Here is a 22,110-nt window from a genome sequence, read left to right on the forward strand (position 1 = left end):
CCACCCCTATATCTCAAAACAATTATCAAGTATCAAATTGATCATAGCATCCAATTCACTTCCTATGATAGTTTTTATTATACCCAACTTGGATGCTCATCATTCTAGGACCAATTTTATAACCATAGCAAATACCATGCTGTTCTAAGAGACTCTCAAAATAATATAAGTGAAGCATGAGATATCAACAATTTCTTCAAAATTAATCCACCGCCATGCTCTAAAAGATATAAGTGAAGCACTAGAGCAAAAACTATCTAGCTCAAAAGATATAAGTGAAGCACATAGAGTATTCTAATAAATTCTAAATCAAGTGGGCTTCTCCCAAAAGGTGTGTACAGCAAGGATGATTGTGGTAAAATAAAAAGAAAATACTAATATAATACAAGACGCTCCAAGCAAAACACATATCATGTGGCGAATAAAAATATAGCTCCAAGTAAAGTTACCGATAAACGAAGACGAAAGAGGGGATGCCTTCCGGGGGCATCCCCAAGCTTAGGCTTTTGGATATTCTTGAATATCTTCGGGTGCCATGGGCATCCCCAAGCTTAGGCTCTTGCCACTTCTTATTCCATAGTCCATCAAATCTTTACCCAAAACTTGAAAACTTCACAACACAAAACTCAACAGGAAATCTCATAAGCTCCGTTAGTGAAAGAAAGAAAAATCACCACATAAGGTACTGTAATGAACTCATTATTTATTTATATTGGTGTTAAACCTACTGTATTTCAAGTTCTCTATTGTTCATACCACTTAATACTAGCCATAGATGCATCAAAATAAGCAAACAACACACGAAAGGTAGAATCTGTCAAAAACAGAACAGTCTGTAGCAATCTGTAACTCTCGAATACTTCTGGAACTCTAAAAATCCTACCAAAATAGGATGTCCAGGGCAATTTGTCTATTGATCTACAGCAAAAATAATCAACGCAAAAGCACGTTTCTGTGTATTACTAACATTATTTTTGTGCATGCAAAGTTTCTGTTTTTCAGCAGAATCAAATTAACTAACACCATAGGTTATCCTATAGGTTCTACTTGGCACAAACACTAATTAAACATAAAAACACATCTAAACAGAAGGTATATGCAAAATTTATTACTAAACAGAAACAAAAACAAAAAGCACAAATAAAATTGGGTTGCCTCCCAACTAGCGCTATCGTTTAACGCCCCTACCTAGGCATAAAAGCGAGGATTGATCTAAGTAGTGCCACAATAATAGGATAGATCTTGAAAACTCATCTCATATTCTCTACGTTCGGCATCAAGTTTTCTTTGAGGCAAGCAAAAGTAATCAAAAGGGCTAAACTTAATGGGACAAAAGTCTCCAGGATCAATCTCAGGAGGTATGGGTTCCTCCTTTGGCCCTTCATATTGCACAACTAATTCATCATTATAAGCATTTTTTGGGCAGAACTTCGTGAGCCTATACTCAAGAGAGTATCCTAGATCATTGTTTCGAAGAGCAAAATCATTATTAAGTTCAGAAATCCTATCAACTAGCACATTGGTAGAAACCTTTTTTCTAAGGTTTTCATTAAAAGCAACATAGTCCAAACATTGAAAACGCCTAATTTCCTCTTGATCAAAGAGCATCGCCTCTATGGGAGGACGACCGACGTCCACCCTATAGTGCGCAAAGATTTCTTTGGCCTCTCTTATTATAAATCTAAACTCACGAGCCAAAAAGATAGTAATGGCGCGCTTAACAGAAGAATGCTCAATATTTGAAAATTCCAGGAAAATTCTTTGTATGCAAGGATGCACATGCATAAATTGTCTTTCAAGCTCAACTACAAGCATAGCGATAGCATCCGCGAGACTACTAGTTCTATGAAGAATAGAACTACCCATAGATGGTAAAGCACCGGCACAAGTAAAGAAATCTTGAATAACCCCTTTTCCAATAATATTACCACTATCGATTCGATTTTTTTAGTATGCAAGATATGGGGTTCTTCAGCAGGAGCATCAAAATTTTCCATGTTATCATTATTGTCCATATCGACGATAATCTCCCCAATTTCAGACATAATGGCAAACAAGAGCAAGGAAAAAGAAGAGGGCAAGCAAAAGAGAGATAGGATTGGGAAAGAGAGGGCGAATAAAACGGCAAGGGTGAAGTGGGGGAGTGGAAAATGAGAGGCAAATGGCAGATAATGTAAATGCGAGGGAGATGAGTTTGTGATGGGTACTTGGTATGTCTTGACTTGAGCGAAGACCTCCCCGGCAACGGCACCAGAAATCCTTCTTGCTACGTCTTGAGCTTGTGTTGGTTTTCCTTGAAGAGGAAAGGGTGATGCAGCAATAGTAGTGTAAGTATTTCCCTCTGTTTTTGAGAACCAAGGTATCAATCCAGTAGGACGCTCCTCAAAAGTCCCACGCACCTACACAAACAAACAAGAACTCGCAACCAACGCAATAAAGGGGTTGTCAATCCCTTCACGGCCACTTGTGAAAGTGAGATCTGATAGAGATAATATGATAAGATAAATATATTTTTGGTATTTTTTGATATAGATTGGAAAAGTAAAGATGCAAATAAAAGTAGATTGAAAGCGTATATGATAAAAGATAGACCCGGGGGCCATAGGTTTCACTAGTGGCTTCTCTCAAAATAGCATAAGTATTACGGTGGGTGAACAAATTACTGTCGAGCAATTGATAGAAAAGCGAATAATTATGAGATTATCTAGGCATAATCATGTATATAGGTATCACGTCTGTGACAAGTAGACCGACTCCTGCCTGCATCTACTACTATTACTCCACACATCGACCGCTATCCAGCATGCATCTAGAGTATTAAGTTCATAAAGAGCAGAGTAACGCATTAAGAAAGATGCCATGATGTAGAGGGATAAACTCATGCAATATGATATAAACCCCATCTTTTTATCCTTGATGGCAACAATACAATACGTGCCTTGCTACCCTTGCTGTCACTGGGAAAGGACACCGCAAGATTGAACCCAAAGCTAAGCTCTTCTCCCATTGCAAGAAAGATCAATCTAGTATGCCAAACCAAACTGATAATTCGAAGAGACTTGCAAATATAACTTAATCACACATAAAAGAATTCAGAGAAGATTCAAATATTTCTCATAGATAAACTTGATCATAAACCCACAATTCATCGGATCTCAACAAACACACCGCAAAAAGAGTTACATCGAATAGATCTCCAAGAAGATCAAGGAGAACATGGTATTGAGATCCAAAGAGAGAGAAGAAGCCATCTAGCTAATAACTATGGACCCGAAGGTCTGTGGTAAACTACTCACAACTCATCGGAGAGGCCTTGGAGATGATGTAGAGGTCCTCCTGATTGATTCCCCCTCCGGCGGAGCGCCGACGAAGGCTCTAAGATGGGACCTCGCAGATACAGAAGGTTGCGGCGGTGGAATTAGGTTTTCATGGCCTGTTCTGATGTTCTCGGGGTACGTGGGTATATCTAGGAGGAAGAAGTAGGTCGGTGGACGCCCGAGGGGCCCACGAGATAGGGGGCACGCCCGGTAGGGGGGGAGGGCTGTAAGTGCATCTAGTGCCCCTTAGTGATTTTGGTGTATTGAAGACTTATAGGTTAAGGGACTAATGCGTTTGTGAGTGTACACAGGTCTATAAGTCTATGAGGAGTTTGATATTTACAGAGAAAGTCGACCCCTAAAAATGAAGTTCTTCAACTGAAGACTTTGATATTCTGAAGACTTTCTGAAGACTTTGAAAGTGAAGAAATTGGTGTGACCTTGAATACTTGGTATTCATTTGTGGAACATGAAGCGTGAATACTTTTGTTTTCGTAGTTTCATTTTCTCCTTCTTGAGTCATAGGAAACACCGTACTGTTAAAGGGGGTCGAGGAAATACTAAGGAAAAATTTCCATGTGATGCTCAACTCAAAATCCTACACCTACCAATCCCTTCGAGTGAAGCCTTTGGAAATCTCATACAGTTCAGTCACTTTCTTCAGTGACAGAGACGAAGTTCTTCTGGTCGCTGATGAATTTGTTCTGACTGAGGAGTTAGGAATTCGTCAGTGCGAATTACCTACACAGTGAGGAACATGATAGCCCTGAGGAATTTGAGAGTCAAATTTCTGACCGTTGCTGTGCTGCGCGCCAGCTGTCCCAAAATATCTTATCCACCTAACGGTCATATCATTGAGGGGCATTTATGTCTTATCATGTCGGGCTGCTCCCTAGGCTATAAATAGCCCCCCCTACAACCACTAGCTGGTTGGCTGCTCCGAGAGAACTTGACACTTGTCATTCGAGAGCAACCCATCCTCCGAGGACTTTGAGCGAAAATCATCAAGTGAGGAAAATCCCAAACCCAAACACCTACAAAACCCAAAGTGATTGAGCATCACTGAAGAAATTGATCCCGCGTGGATCCGACTCTTGTTACCTTTGAAGACTGTGCTTCTTCCAGACGGTTAGGCGTCAAGGTCTAGAGCATCCAAGAGGAATTGTGGATCGCCGAGTGACCAAGTCTGTGAAGGTTTGGAAGTCGCCTGAAGACTTACCACGAGTGATTGGACGAGGTCTGCGTGACCTTAGTTCAAGGAGAATACGGTGAGGACTGGGTGTCCTGAGCTGCGTGCTCAGCGACTGGGTGTCCGGGACTGCGTGTCCGGGACTGCGTGTCCTCGAGTTTAAATACTTAGCCGCTCCAACCAGATGTACAACTGAGACAGCAGTTGGAACTGGTCTACCAAATCATTGTCTTCACCAACCTAACTGGTTCTATTTCCTCAACCCTTTCATTTCCTCATTACTGTGTCGAGTGTTTGTTCATATCTGTGTTTGAAGACTTTGACTAAAGACTTTCTCAATTTCCTCAGTTCAGTTTCTTCAGTCTGTTTGTCTTCATCTTGTGTTATCCTGTGATTACGCTTTCTGTACTCTGTGCTAGTCTTCATTTCATCATGATGACTATGCGTGTACTCTGTTATGCTTACTTCTGAGTACTTATTCCGTTGCTAATAGTTCTTCGCTAAGGAATTTCCTCACCGGCAAATTCCTCAGTGAAGAATTCATAAAAATCGCCTATTCACCCCCCCTCTAGTCGACATAACGCACTTTTAATTGGTATCAGAGCCAGGTACTCCCTTGTTCTGTGTGATTTTGGTTTAACCGCCTGGAGTTTACTTATGTCGACCGCAGGTATGAAGAAAGTGACATGCCCTATCTTTGACGGTCATGACTATCCCAAGTGGAAGGCCATGATGAGGAAGCGCCTCATGGCAAGGGACAACGAGCTGTGGACCGTCACTGAGATTGGTCTTACTGATCTATGCAAGTCGGCGAATGCATATGATATTCGCAAATACACTCAACTTGACTGCATGGCGAAGGATATCATCTGTTCCTGCCTATCCAGAGATCAAATCAGGCACATTATGCATCTTTGCAATGCAAAGCTTATCTGGGACCGAATCTCTGATGTCTATGAAGGTCATTGAACCCGTCATGATCCCTGGTTTGAGGACTTCAAGGAATCTCTCAAAACGATGACTTTCGAGCCAGAATCATCATCGTCTGCATCATGTCTCATGGCAAAGGGTGACGAGGTAACCGAATGTTCCTCATCTGAATTTAGTGACTGTGAATCTGATGATGATGAATCTGATGATGATATTGAACCTTGCTATACCAAACTTGTTTGCATTGCCACCAAACAACAACATGCCATGGAAAAGGTTCAAAACATGCTAGCTAAGAGTGATGATATGTTATGTGAAGAAATGGATCGCACTAAAGCCCTGACTGAAAATCTTCAGAGACTTCAGTCTAGGCTTGATAACCTTCAAAGTCATCATAACACTCTCTTATCTGATCATGAGAAACTTTCTTATGAATTTCTTCAAAGAAAGCAAGATCTTGAGAAGCTAAGAGTGAGTTATGAAGATCTTCAGAAGGAGCGCGATTCATTACTTGCTCAACAAATCAGCGCTTCTCAGGAAGAATTTATTCCTCCATGCTTAAAGTGCATTGAACGTGAATCTGCTAGTTCTTCACCTGAATGTTCAAATGCTTCAACTGTTACAAATTCTTCACCTGCCTCTGCTATCACTAATTCCTCATCTGAGGACAATGCTAGTATCACTGACGATGCAGGGCTGAAGGAACTGTACACTACAGGCATGTACAAAAGCCTCAAAGGGCATCAGATTCTTTGTGATGTGCTCAAAAAGCAGATCCTCAACAGAAACCCTAGGAAAGAGGGTATTGCCTTTGAGAGGAAACTCAATGCTGATGGAACATATTGGAAGCCTGATCAGTACCCCAAAACCTCATGGGTTGCTGCAAAGGGACCTCCAGTTGATCCATCCAACTTATCTGGCTTTACATGTGGATCTCCTCATTCTTCTGATGAGTCATTTGACTCCAACTATAAACTGTTCAAAAATCAGAATGGTGAAGTATTTGCTAGATATGTTGGGACTAACTGCAGGAACGGTTCACCTATGAAGAAAATCTGGGTTCCCAAAAGTTATGTTGAAAGTCTTCAGGTGAATGTCCTCATGACACCACCTGTGAAGAATAGGAACCCCAGATCAAACTCTTCATATGGACCAAATTATTCATATGGATCCAAATCCTCTTACGAACAAAATTCCTCACGTGGATCAAATTCCTCAACTGGATCAAAGTCCTCTTATGATCATCTTCGTGCTAACAACTTTGTTTCGCAGGGTAGAGCTAAGGGCTACGAATATGCACATTATTCTTCAAATCATTATGTTCATAAGTCCTCGAAGAATTTCTATGCTTATTCATATGTTTACCCTAAACCCTCTTATGTGAAACGAAATGGTTTGGCTTCTATGCCACCATTCTCGTATGGTGCTCGCAGAGTGATGAACTCTTTGCCACCCCTTCAGATGTGGGTGGTGAAGAAAAAGAACTAATCTCTTCTGCAGGGTCAGGTCTCCAGATGTGCCTTAACGTCTGAAGAATTTGCTGGGGACCTGACAAAATGCCTGAAAGGACGCAGGCTAACCATGATGAAATGAATCTTCATTTCACACGTCCTCCTACTGCTATATCTGTTTACCGCTTGATGAAATTCATCTGATGAACTTGATATCATATTCTTCACTGATGAAGCATATGATATTGTAAGTTACACTAATTCATCTGCAGGATGATCAACCCAAAACCACTGAATGGGTCCTCGATAGTGGATGTACAAATCACATGACTGGTGACAAGAATCTTTTGATGGATGCTCCCTTATCACCGTCACATCTGAAGCATATCAGCTTTGCTGACAAAGGCAAAAGTCAGGTATTGGGTCTTGGTAAGGTTGCGATCTCTAAGGATAAACACATGGACAAAGTCATGCTTGTTGAGTCCTTAGGATACAACCTCATGTCAGTCTCAATGCTTTGTGATCTTGATATGGTTGTTGTCTTTGGCATGTATCGCTGTGTTGTGATTATGGAAGCTGACAATTCCAAAGTCTTCGAAGGCTTTAGGAGAGGAGATTTGTATATTGTGGATTTCTCTACAGGACCACAACCAGTCATGTGTCTACTTGCGAAAGCTTCAGAAGGCTGGCTATGGCATCGACGACTTGGTCACGCAGGCATGAGGAATTTGCACACGCTTGCGAAGAAGAAGCATGTCATTGGCATTGAGAATGTCAAATTCCTCAAGGATCACTTATGCGGAGCCTGTGAAGCTGGAAAAATGACCAAGGCCAAGCATCCAGCGAAGACTATCATGACCACTACTCGTCCATTCGAATTGCTTCACATGGACCTCTTCGGACCAAATCATTACTCAGCATTCTCTAATGCTGCATCTCTATATGGTTTTGTCATTGTTGATGATTATTCTCGATACACATGGGTACACATTGTTACTTACAAACATGAAGTGCAGGAAGTCTTCAAACGATTTTCCTCGAGGGCTTCAACCAACTTTGGTGTGAAGATCAAGCACATCAGAAGTGACAATGGAACTGAGTTCAAGAATTCCGGTCTTGATGACTATGTTGATGAACTTGGTATTACTCATGAGTTATCTGCTCCTTATACTCCTCAGCAAAATGGCGTCGTGGAGCGCAAGAACAGAACTCTTGTTGAGATGGCTCGCACCATGCTTGATGAATACAAAATGCCTCATCGTTTTTGGATTGATGCAATTGATACTGTGTGCCACATCATCAACAGAGTATATTTTCACAAATTCTTCAAGAAGACTGCCTATGAACTCCTCACTGACAAGAAACCCAATGTGAGTTATTTCAAAGTCTTCGGCGCAAAATGTTGGATTAGAGATCCTCACCACAATTCTAAATTTGCACCGAAAGCACATGAAGGTTTTATGCTTGGTTACGGAAAGGACTCGCACACCTACAGAGTCTTCAACATCGCTCTTCACAAGATTGTTGAAACCGTAGATGTGCGGTTCGATGAAACTAATGGCTCGCAAAGAGAGAACCTACCTTCTATGTTAGATGAACCATCACCTGAGGATTCTATCAAGTTCAAGGCAACTGAGGATGTCATTCCTACTGAAGAACTTGCTGAAGAATTCATTCCAGTACGCGAAGAACGTCGAGCTGACGCACCTGAAGATAATGATGAAGACAATGGTGCTGAGGAAAATGATCAAATAGCTCGACGTCAACCAGCTCATCCTCGCGTTGCAAAAGAAGTACAAGTTGACAAGATCATCGATGACATTGAAGCGCCAGGTCCTCTCACATGCTCAAAAGCTTCACATTTATCTAACTTTTGTGAGCACTATGCTTTTGTCTGTATCACAGAGCCCACTAAGGTAGATGAAGCATTTTAGGAGCCGGAGTGGATTCAGGCTATGCAAGAAGAATTACATCAGTTCGAGCTCAACAATGTCTGGGAACTGGTCAAATGTCCAAATCCTCGCAAGCATAATATCATTGGCACAAAGTGGATCTACCGCAACAAGCAAGACGAAAATGGCCTTGTGGTAAGGAATAAGGCACGACTAGTAGCTCAAGGCTACACACAGGTTGCAGGAATTGATTTCGATGAAACTTTTGCACCTGTTGCTAGACTTGAGGCTATTCGCATATTACTTGCTTATGCTAATCATCATGATATCATCTTATATCAAATGGATGTGAAAAGTTCATTCCTCAATGGTAAGCTTGAGGAAGAAGTATATGTTGCTCAACCCCCAGGTTTTGAAGATCCAAAGAATCCTGACAAAGTCTTCAGACTTAATAAGGCCCTCTATGGCCTCAAGCAAGCCCCTCGGGCGTGGTATGATACATTGAAGGAATTCTTCGTGAAGAATGGCTTCACACCCGGTTCACTCGACCCTACTCTCTTTACTAAATCTTACGATGGTGAACTATTTGTGTGCCAAATATATGTTGATGATATTATCTTTGGCTGTAGTGACCAACGTTATAGTGATGAATTTGCCTATATGATTAGTGAAGAATATCAAATGTCTATGATGGGAGAGTTGAAATTCTTCTTAGGTCTTCAAATTCATCAACAACGCAATGGTATATTCATATCTCAGGAGAAATACCTCAAAGATGTACTGAGGAAATTCGGCATGCAAGATTGCAAAGGCGTCAAAATTCCTATGCCCAAAAAAGGCCATCTATGCACCGATGAAAATGGTATTGACTTCGATCACAAGGTATACCGCTCCATGATTGGTTCTTTATTGTACTTATGTGCATCTAGGCCAGATATAATGCTTAGTGTTTGCATGTGTGCCCGATTTCAAGCTGCACCGAAGGAATCACACCATAAGGCTGTGAAGCATATTCTTCGATATCTAGCTCACACACCAACACTAGGATTATGGTACCCCAAGGGCTCTGTCTTTGATCTCATTGGATATTCTGACTCTGACTATGCTGGTGATCGTGTGGACCGCTAGTCAACCTCTGGCACTTGTCATTTCCTCGGACGATCTTTGGTCTGTTGGTCCTTGAAGAAACAGAACTGCGTATCACTATCTACTGCGGAAGCTGAATACATTGCTGCTGGCTCTTGCTGTGCTCAACTGCTTTGGATGAAGCAAACACTCAAGGACTATGGAGTCAACGTGAAGAATGTGCCTCTCCTCTGCGACAATGAGAGTGCCATCAAGATTGCTCACAACCCAGTTCAGCACTCGAAGACAAAGCACATTCAGATTCGTCATCATTTTCTTCATGATCATGTGTTGAAGGGCGACATCTCTATCGAGCACGTGAAGACTGAAGAACAGCTAGCTGATATCTTCACTAAGCCCTTGGATGAGAAGAGATTTAGCAAGTTGCGGTGTGAGCTAAATATCTTAGAATCTTCGAATGTTCTTTGAAAAGAACACACATCCTAACACTTATGCAAAATTGATGACTTAGATGTGCAACACATGAAGAAACGTTTTTCTTCAATCAATGAAGAATAACACTCTAAGTGTGAAGAAATTAATGAAGAATTTGATTCTCAGAACCCTACGACAATTGTATGCGGTGTCTGAAATCATCATTCTTATACGGTGGGTCACGCCACCACAAAAAGTTGAAAATCTTCAATTTAAGTTTTTCCTCAGTTTTGAAATTCTTCAATTTTTCAAATTCTTCAACTTTTCAAAATCTTCACTGGTTCCTTCGTTTTTCTTCATTGGCTATATATATGTATGAGTTTATGTCCTCTACAGCATTCACTTATAGCTATTTCTTCAGGTTGTTTTTTTTTCTGCTAAGTGAATGTGATCGGACCCTTCCCCCTCTATGCTATACTCAACCTAATCTATTCAAAAATTCTTCATGTGCGTTCTATTTGAAACTCGTTCAAAATCTTCGCTGTGTCCTTGTCAGCTGAAGAAATTGCGAACGAAACTATAAAACAAATCTTATCCAAATTTTCGGTTTTGCCGCTCAAATTGTTCCGCATCTCACGATGCATTATTCTATTCACCCACGATCGTACACGATCTCCACTACACAGTACGTGGGTGACACATGTCGCGTGAAGGAGAAAGGGCAGGGGCACGTTCGTCCCAAATCTTCGGGCGAACAGTTTTTCCCGTGTCTATAAATACCCCTCTCCCCTTCCTCACTTCATTTACTCCGCTCGACCATCTCTCTCCCGCTCGAGCTCCTCAAACCCTAGCGCCACCGCTACTCCATCGTCGCCGGTGAGGAAGAGCTTCGCTGCCTCGACCTCGTCGCTGCCGTACTCACGCCGACCGCGGAAATCTTCACTCCGCCGCCGCCGTAGCTGTCTTCCTCCGCCGAGTTAGGGCAAGGAAGATCTAACCTGACGAACTTCCCATCTGTTCTTCTCAGTTTGTTGTGTTCTTCATTTTGGGTAATTAAAAGTTACTTTTATTACTCGTTTTGATTCTCAAGCTTTCCTGAAAATCTTCAAAAGTGTTTATTCTTCAAATCTTCACACATATGAACACCTCAAACAAACTATGCTCTTGATTTGTTTTTCTAAGCAATGATTTTCCTCAAGATTCCTCAATTGTGTGGATCCTCGATCTATACAACTCTTGAACCTAAGACAAAGATCGCTTAGTGAAATTCTTCAAGGTTCATCTGGTCAAATTCCTCAAAACTTGTTCTTTTCGAAAAACCTTCTCAGAATGCATATGACCTCTCCAAATTCCTCGCACCTGTACTCTGTTCACAGGTACTCATGTCTGCTGCTGAATCACTAGGTTCTCATCAACATAACTCATTTGCAGCGTTCCTCGAAGAAAAACTGCATACTTCTTCAGAGAACTCAATTTTTCAAATTCCTCAACTGAAGAATATGGTAGACGGTAAGAAGCCGCAGAAAGGAGGAAAGAAACCTGAGGTTATGACTGCGTTTGAAATCCCTGAGGAAATTTATGCTGACTATTGCACACCTGATGAAGCAAAGTATGGCAAGGAAAAAAAATCAGCGCAAGGTGCGCATTCAGAAGATTGAACGGAGATGGGCAAGGGAATGGAGGGAATACAGATATGTGACTCTAAAGTACATGAAGAAATTCGCCCTCAATCCTTCGTGCCCAAGAGCTCCATTGGCACCTGGCCAAGTAGCTGATCCCACAAGCATCAAACGTGGTGAGGACTTTCCTGAAGAATGGGCTAAGCGCCAAGCCAAATTGGCAAGACAAGCCAAGGAGGCAGTGAAGAAATTCAATGAGGATTCTGCCACTGCTACTGCTACTGAGGCCTCGGTCCAACCGAGGAAATCCATGCCAAAGAAGCCCGCTCATAAGCCAAGTGCTTCACCATCAGCGCCCTCACAGCCAAGTTCCTCAGCAGCGCCCTCACGGCAAATTCCTCACACTGCTCCTACTCCACCCAAGTCCTCAACAGTTCCGACAAAGTCCTTAGCTCCTGTGCATTTGACTACATGTCAAAGGACTGCTGGTTTCTCGATTGCCTCTGGTGTCTCAGCAAGTTCCTCAGCTGCACCAATTTCATCATCTGGCCCGACTCTGCTGAAGACCAAAGCAACAGCTGGACGAGGTCCTCGGCCAAGTCCAAAGAAGAAGCAGGTCGCATTCCATGTGCCTTCTGATGATGAAGCTTCTGATGATGAACTTGCGAAAATCATCAGAGATCGCCAAGAAGGGGACGCTAGAGCCAAAGGCACATCTGTGCCACTGCTGTTGGATCCGAGGAAAATCCTCGATTATATTGATCTCTGGCACAAGGATCCAAACACCCCCATGCCTGATTTTCATCTGACCGCTGGTCAAAATCACATGCTGACCCATTTCATCACTGAAGAGAAATGGAAGTTTAAAAAGGTAAGAGAGATCAAGAAAGCTCAATACAGAAAGGAGAAGTTTCTGAAGAAAAACGTTGTCAAAATGACACCTGAAGAACTTCTCAAGGTCCAGACTGAAATTCAAGACCCCAGCAAAAACTTTGATGCTTATTATGCTGATTGGCAAGGGGCCAAAGTCAGATTCGTCAACCTAACGAAGAAATTCACAAATGTTGCAGCCTCAACACAACATGAAATTCCTCAGGCTGAAGCCTCAGCTCAGCCGACTGAAGAACATGCCAGCACCGCTGATGAAGTTCAGGCTGCTGATGAAAATGCTAGTTCCAGGGCTGATGATCCCATTCCAGCTGCTGAAGAAGTCAGGGCAACTGCACCAGTTGCACCTGAAGAAATTCAACCAGATTCCTTAGCTCCTCCTGCGCCTACACCAACTCCAATTCTTCCATGTGCATTTGATGTGAAGAAAACCAAGGCTGCAGAGCGAGCTGCAGTGAAGAAAAGGAAGGCATCAGCTGTGTCAAATTCTTCGGCTGCGAAGAAAATGAAGCCAATGACCAGCTCACTTGAAAATCCAATTGATGTTGTTCCAATTTCCTCCATGCCGTCAAAGGACCTTGTTCCTTTTGGAGAAGACTATGAGATCCCCATCGGATCTGATGAAGAACATCATTCTGCTGCTTCGTTAGAGCAGATTGATGAAGAAATTGAGGTGGACGCAATCCCCTCAACGCCAGTCATTTCCTCACCTATGCCTCAGTTCACAGCTGAAGAGGCTGGTGTTGAGGAAATTGAAGATGAAGATGTGGATATAGGATGCACCACACCTGTGATGAATGATGACTTTTGGGAAAGTCAGCATCCCAATACTCCTCTCTTCACCCCGCTCCAATAGATACCTCAGTCCCCTGCACCAACAGTTCAATTGGGCTCTGAAGAAACTCAACCCACTCTCTCTGTGCATGAAGAAATTCCAGCCACTAGTGCTGATGAACCTACTGCTGCTGATCCTCAGACTGCACCTGTTGAGGAACAAGAAATTCCTCAGCCTGAAGAACCTGAGCTCGCAATTCCTGAGGTGGTGATGCAACTCACTGACACCCCTCTGCCAAAGCAAAAGAATCCATTCTCAAGCAAACAGAAGTTCAAGGCTGAAGATTTCTTTGCCGAGCACGTATTCTTCACTGATTATAATCCATATGTTCTGCTCGCATAAGGAAGAGGTGTTTCTGGACTGCCAGCCAAGCCAATTTCTATTCCTCAGTGCTCTTCAACAAAGACAAAGTCTTCGATCATGCACATATTCCTCATGTGGACATGGAGTCTCTGCCCGGCTTTGAGCCAGTCCTCAGTGTTCTTCACGATGCAGGACTTCTGAATTTCTGCACTGATATCTGTGACTGGAATGAAGAACTCATTCTTCAATTTTATGCAACCCTGCACATCACCGGAAACGCTGAAGACGTGAACACATGGGTATTAGACTGAATGTCTGCAAATACTCACTACAAGGCACCCGCAACTGAATTGCTTCGTGCTCTACCACTCAGTCCTCCAGTTGATGATGCTCGTTGTATCTACAACGAACCAGAACTTTCAAATCACTATATGCAAGTGCTGATGAAGCCTTTGAAGCCAAGGCAGGCCCCAAGAACCAAATTCCTCGTCAAGGAATTATTGTATGTGCCTCGGACTGTCTATCGAATTCTAACGAAGACAATGAGTCCTATCAAAGGCCACGACTCAAATGATGAAGAAGTCGTTGGCATCATGAAGAATATGCTTTTCAACATCATTCATGGCGTTCCCGTCAACTTCCATGATTTCTTCATGAGGACTCTGGCCAATATTGCTATGTCACCGTTCAAGCTGAAGCCCTATGCTCCTTGGATTATGAGATTCATCAGGGCAAGATCTTCACTGAATTACAAAGCTGACACTCTGAATCACGGTAGCTACTTGCCTCCCATTGAAGTCCTCAAACGGACAGTTTCATCAGCTGATGATAAAGGCAAGGCCGCTGCTGTGATCGATGAAGGCATTCGTCCATTGGATGGTCAATTTCGCAAAGCTGCATCTTACTCTACCAATGACGATTCTGCCACACATGACTCTGCCGCAAATACCTCAGCCAAGCAAACTCCTCAAGCCACAGCACCCAGGGTGATGACTGATCGTGAGTTACTCCTCAGTCTTCATCAGAAGATTGATCGCAATCATAAATGGGTCAAGCGTCAGTTTGGTTCAATTCTTCACAACATGACCTCAACACACAATGCAGTGAAGAAGAACCACTACTACCTCCATGAAACCCTCAACCGCACCTGGGTTGTTCTCTCTCATGTCTACAGCGCTGCAGATCTGAAGAATATGGGTCTCAAGGAAGACTTTGACTGGTCTGCACCTCCACTGAAGAAATTCAAGAAGGTCAAAGTTCCTTCCTTGGTGGCCAGCTCTTATTCTTCATCGCGTGACACTGATGAGTATGAAGATTTGGACGACACTGCGGCAGGCCCTGCTACAACAAACAACCCCGACACCGCTGGCGCTCCTCCATCATCTTGAAATTCTTTAGGGGCGTTAGTCCTCAGTTTCAATCCTTTTGGTCATTTGATGACAAAGGGGGAGAAATCTGAGTTAGTCTTCAAGCGGGTCTATATTAAGGGCATTTTTTTAAGTTACAACTCTCGTTCTTCTGAAACTTTTATTTGGATCGAGTTGTAATCTTAAACCCGATGGTGCGCTGATACTTTTGTTGCATTATGCTCTGCATGCTTATTCCTCGTTAATGACTTTGCATGCATGCTGAATCTCATCAGGCACCATATTTCATCATGCATTTCAAATTCTTCATATTATATATCAAATGCGTGTATGAATTACAAGATATAGGGGGAGATCTCCATGATTCAACTCTTCAAATGTGCATTGCCTCAAAAGCAAATTCCTCACTATGCACATCTTCAGGGGGAGTTCAACTATATCTTGTAATCAAATTCCTCAATATCAGTGTATACACTTCATATGTTTATCCCCGTTGAAAACTTAACCTATGTTGTCATCAATCACCAAAAAGGGGGAGATTGTAAGTGCATCTAGTGCCCCTTAGTGATTTTGGTGTATTGAAGACTTATAGGTTAAGGGACTAATGTGTTTGTGAGTGTACACAGGTCTATAAGTCTATGAGGAGTTTGATATTTACAGAGAAAGTCGACCCCTAAAAATGAAGTTCTTCAACTGAAGACTTTGATATTCTGAAGACTTTCTGAAGACTTTGAAAGTGAAGAAATTGGTGTGACCTTGAAGACTTGGTATTCATTTGTGGAACATGAAGCGTGAAGACTTTTGTTTTCATAGTTTCATTTTCTCCTTCTTGAGTCATAGGAAACACCGTACTGTTAAAGGGGGTCGAGGAAATACTAAGGAAAAATTTCCATGTGATGCTCAACTCAAAATCCTACACCTACCAATCCCTTCGAGTGAAGCCTTTGGAAATCTCATATAGTTCAGTCACTTTCTTCAGTGACAGAGACGAAGTTCTTCTGGTCGCTGATGAATTTGTTCTGACTGAGGAGTTAGGAATTCGTCAATGCGAATTACCTACACAGTGAGGAACATGATAGCCCTGAGGAATTTGAGAGTCAAATTTCCGACCGTTGCTGTGCTGCGTGCCAGCTGTCCCAAAATATCTTATCCACCTAACGGTCATATCATTGAGGGGCATTTATGTCTTATCATGTCGGGCTGCTCCCTAGGCTATAAATAGCCGCCCCCTACAACCACTAGCTGGTTGGCTGCTCCGAGAGAACTTAACACTTGTCATTTGAGAGCAACCCATCCTCCGAGGACTTTGAGCGAAAATCATCAAGTGAGGAAAATCCCAAACCCAAACACCTACAAAACCCAAAGTGATTGAGCATCACTGAAGAAATTGATCCCGCGTGGATCCGACGCTTGTTACCTTTGAAGACTGTGCTTCTTCCAGACGGTTAGGCGTCAAGGTCTAGAGCATCCAAGAGGAATTGTGGATCGCCGAGTGACCAAGTCTGTGAAGGTTTGGAAGTCGCCTGAAGACTTACCACGAGTGATTGGACGAGGTCTGCGCGACCTTAGTTCAAGGAGAATACGGTGAGGACTGGGTGTCCTGAGCTGCGTGCTCAGTGACTGGGTGTCCGGGACTGCGTGTCCTCGAGTTTAAATACTCAGCCGCTCCAACCAGACGTACAACCGAGACAGCAGTTGGAACTGGTCTACCAAATCATTGTCTTCACCAACCTAACTGGTTCTATTTCCTCAACCCTTTCATTTCCTCATTACTGTGTTGAGTGTTTGTTCATATCTGTGTTTGAACACTTTGACTGAAGACTTTCTCAATTTCCTCAGTTCAATTTCTTCAGTCTGTTTGTCTTCATCTTGTGTTATCCTGTGATTACGCTTTCTGTACTCTGTGCTAGTCTTCATTTCATCATGATGACTATGCGTGTACTCTGTTATGCTTACTTCTGAGTACTTATTCCGCTGCTAATAGTTCTTCGCTAAGGAATTTCCTCACCGGCAAATTCCTCAGTGAAGAATTCATAAAAATCGCCTATTCACCCCCCCTCTAGTCGACATAACGCACTTTCAAGGGAGCCCTCCACCCTCGTGGCCGCCTCGACTGCTTCTTGACTTGCACTCCAAGTCCTTTGGATCACGTTCGTTCGAAAAATCACGCTCCCGAAGGTTTCATTCCATTTGGACTCCGTTTGATAATCCTTTTCTTCGAAATACTGAAATAGGCAAAAAACAGCAATACGGACTGGGCCTCCGGTTAGTAGGTTAGTCCCAAAAATGATATAAAAGTGTAAAGTAAAGCCCATAAACATCCAAAACAGGTAATATAATAGCATGGAATAATCAAAAATTATAGATACGTTGGAGACGTATCTGACGACACAGTATGAACTGTGGTTTAGCAAGAAACCTGAGATGTCGTTTCTTAAAGTTTGGCGTTGCGATGCTTATGTGAAAAAGTTTCAACCTGATAAGCTCAAACCCAAATCGGAGAAATGCGTCTTCACGGGATACCCAAAGGGGATTGTCGGGTACACCTTCTATCACAGATCCAAAGGGAAGATATTCGTTGCTAAGAATGAATCCTTTCTAGAGAAGGAGTTTCTCTCGAAAGAAGTGAGTGGGAGGAAAGTATAATTTGATGAGGTAATTGTACCTTCTCCCGAATTGGAAAGTAGCTTATCATAGAAAACTATTCCCGTGATGCGTACACCAACTAGTGAGGAAGCTAATGATAATGATCACAAAACTTCGGATCAAGTTACTATCAAACCTCGTAGGTCAACCAAAGCACGTTCCGCACTAGAGTGGTATGGTAATCCTATTCTGGAGGTCATGTTACTTGACCATGAAGAACCTACAAATTATGAGGAAGCGATGATGAGCCCAGATTTCGCAAAATGGCTTGAGGCCATGAAATCTGAGATGGGATCCATGTATAAGAACAAAGTGTGGACTTTGGTTGACTGTCCCGATGATCGGCAAACATAGAGAATAAATGGATCTTGAAGAGGAAGACGGACGCTGTTAGTAGTGTTACTATCTACAAAGCTCGAATTGTCGTAAAAATGTTTTTCGACAAGTTCAAGGTGTTGACTACAATGAGATTTTCTCACTTGTATCGATGCTTAAAAGTCTGTCCGAATCATGTTAGCAATTGCCACATTTTATGAATTTTGGCAAATGGATGTCAAACCTGCATTCCTTAATGGATTTCTTAAATAAGAGTTGTATATGATGCAACCAGAAGGGTTTTTTCGATCCTAAAGGTGCTAAAAAAGTGTGCAAAGCTCCAGCGATCCATCTATGGACTGGTGCAAGCATCTCGAAGTTGGAATATATGCTTTGATGAGTTGATCAAAGCATATAGTTTTAAACAGACTTGCGGTGAAGCCTGTATTTACAAGAAAGGGAGTGGGAGCACTACAGCCTTTCTGATAAGTATATGTGAATGACATATTGTCGATCGGAAATGATGTAGAATTTTCTAGAAAGCATAAAGGAGTGTTTGAAAGGAGTTTTTCAAAGAAAGACCTCGGTGAAGCTGCTTACATATTGAGCATCAAGATCTATAGAGATAGATCAAGACGCTTGATAAGTTTTTTCAATGAGTACATACCTTGACAAGTTTTTGAAGTAGTTCAAAATGGAACAGTCAAAGAAAGAGTTCTTGCCTGTGTTGCAAGGTGTGAAGTTGAGTAAAACTCACAGCCCGACCACGGCAGAAGATAGAGAGAGAATGAAAGTCATTCCCTATACCTCAGCTATAGGTTCTATAAAGTATGCCATGATGTGTACCAGACCTGTTTTATACCCTGCCCTGAGTTTGGCAAGGGAGTACAATTTTGATCTAGGAGTAGATCACTGGACATCGGTCAAAATTATCCTTAGAGGACTAAGGAAATATTTCTCGGTTATGGAGGTGATAAAGAGTTCACTGTAAAGAGTTATGTTGATACAAACTTTGACACCGATCTGTATGACTCTAAGTCACAATCCGGATACATATTGAAAGTGGGAGCAATTAGCTAAAGTAGCTCCGTGCAGAGCATTGTAAACATAGAAATTTGCAAAATACATACAGATCTGAATGTGGCAGACCCGTTAACTAAACTTATCTCACAAGCAAAACCTGATCACACCTTGGTACTCTTTAGGTGTTAATCACATGGCGATGTGAACTAGATTATTGACTCTAGTAAACCCTTTGGGTAATGGTCACATGGCGATGTGAACTATAGAGTGTTAAATCACATGACGATGTGAACTATTTGTGTGAAATCACATGGCGATGTGAACTAGATTATTGACTCTAGTGCAAGTGGGAGACTGAAGGAAATATGCCCTAGAGGCAATAATAAAGTTGTTATTTATATTTACTTATATCATGATAAATGTTATTCATGCGAATTGTATTAACCGAAAACTTGATACATGTGGAATACATAGACAAAACAGAGTGTCCCTAGTATGCCTCTAGTTGACTAGCTCGTTAATCGGAGATGGTTAAGTTTCCTAGGCATAAACATGTGTTGTCATTTGATGAACGGGATCACATCATTAGAGAATGATGTGATGGACAAGACCCATCTGTTAGCTTAGCATAATGATCATTTAGTTTTATTGCTATTGCTTTCTTCATGACTTATACATGTTCCTCTGACTATGAGATTATACAACTCCCGAATACCGGAGGAACACCTTGTGTGCTATAAAACGTCACAACATAACTGGGTGATTATAAATATGCCCTACAGGTGTCTCCGAAGGTGCTTGTTGAGTTGGCATAGATCGAGATTAGGATTTGTCACTCCGTGTATCGGAGAGGTATCTTTGGGCCCTCTCGGTAATGCACATCACTATAAGCCTTGCAAGCAATGTGACTAATGAGTTAGTCACGAGATGATGCATTATGGAACGAGTAAAGAGACTTGCCGGTAACGAGATTGAACTAGGTATGATGATACCGACCATCGAATCTCGGGCAAGTAACATACCGATGACAAAGGGAATAATATATGTTGTTATGCGGTTTGACCGATAAAGATCTTCGTAGAATATGTAGGAGCCAATATGAGCATCCAGGTTCCGCTATTGGTTATTGGCCGGAGATGTGTATCGGTCATGTCTACATAGTTCTTGAACTCGTAGGGTCCGCACGCTTAACGTTCGATGATGATTTATATTATGAGTTATGTGATTTGATGACCGAAGTTTGTTCGGAGTCCCGAATGAGATCACGGACATGACGAGGAGTCTCGAAATGGTCGAGAGGTAAATATTCATATATTGGAAGGTTGCATTTGGACATCGGAATGGTTCCGGGTGATCCGGGCATTTTTCCGGAGTACCGGGAGGTTACCGGAATCCCCCGAGGAAAGATATGGGCCTTATGGGCCATAGGAGGGAGGCTAACCAGCCCACAAGGGGCTGGTGCTCCCCCCCACAAGGGAGGAGGCCGAATTGGACTTGGGAAGGGGGCGCCACCCCCCTTTCCTTCTCCTACTCCCTCTCCCTCCCCTTTTCCCCCTCCGGTAGAAGGAAAAAAAGGGTGGGGCCGAATCCTACTATTACTGGATTCCTAGTAGGACTCCCCTCTCCCTGGCGCGCCCCTTGTTGGCTGGCCTCCTCCTCCCCTCCTTTATATACGGGGGCAGGAGGCACCCCAAAGGCACAATAGACAATATCTTAGACGTGTGCGGTGCCCTCCTCCACAGTTTTACACCTCGATCATATCGTCGTAGTGCTTAGGCGAAGCCCTGCGCCGGTAACTTCGTCATCATCGGCACCACGCCGTCGTGCTGATGAAACTATCCCTCGGCCTCAGCTGGATCTAGAGCTCGAGGGACGTCACCGAACTTAACGTGTGCAGATGGGGAGGTGTCATACGTTCGGTACTTGGTCGATTGGATCGCGAAGACGTTCGATTACATTAACCGCGTCACTAAACGCTTTCACTTTCGGTCTACGAGGGTACGTTGACACACTCTCCCCGCTCGTTGCTATGCTTCTCCTAGATAGATCTTGCGTGATCGTAGGATTTTTTTTAAAATACTACGTTCCCAACACCAACAATACACATTACAAAAAGAGGAGCTCGCTGGAGGACATTGATACCATTGTGAGGCGAGACATATCAAAGTATGCATGCCAAACGATGGATCATGTCTCTCCACATCCTTTGCAATGGTGTTGAGGAGAGACCGACGCATCATGATCGGCGCAGAAAATAGCATAGAGAATAAACTTCATCCGGCGAAAAATAATCTCTCACAAGACCATCATGACCTATGACATAGTGTCGAAGAAGAAACCATCAACCTAACCGAGAAATCACGTCGCGAGCTCTTGAAATCCTCCTCCGTTGCAACCACGACACCTGCAAAATCAAAATAATCATCTTCTTCCTCATCCAACGAAGAATCGTCGAAAATCATCTCCCACAACCGCTCATCTAAACATGGAGAAATGCAATGGATGTTTTTTTGATGAAATATGAAGAAAAAAATGTACAGGGGGATCTTGACAAACACCTTCTGTGCGGCGGCGGCCGTAGCGACGATGTCTGACGACGGAGCTTCAGCTTGGGCCCCAAGGCGGCAGAGGAGACTACCGATACAACATAGGTGCCTGTGCACGTGGTTCGTGAGTGAAGATGCGATGAACAATGCCAGGAAAGAAGGCAGCGGCGGTGACCGCAACGACCGGCTTCTTCTGTGGATCAACAGCGTCTGCCGACATTGGCTTGGGTTGAACCTTCCTACGACATCTCCGCAGCCGGGCGCTCCGATTCATGAAGGAATTCGACTT

This window comes from Triticum dicoccoides, chromosome 5B, assembly GCF_002162155.2.
Source record: "Triticum dicoccoides isolate Atlit2015 ecotype Zavitan chromosome 5B, WEW_v2.0, whole genome shotgun sequence".
Classification (NCBI taxonomy): Eukaryota; Viridiplantae; Streptophyta; class Magnoliopsida; order Poales; family Poaceae; genus Triticum; species Triticum dicoccoides.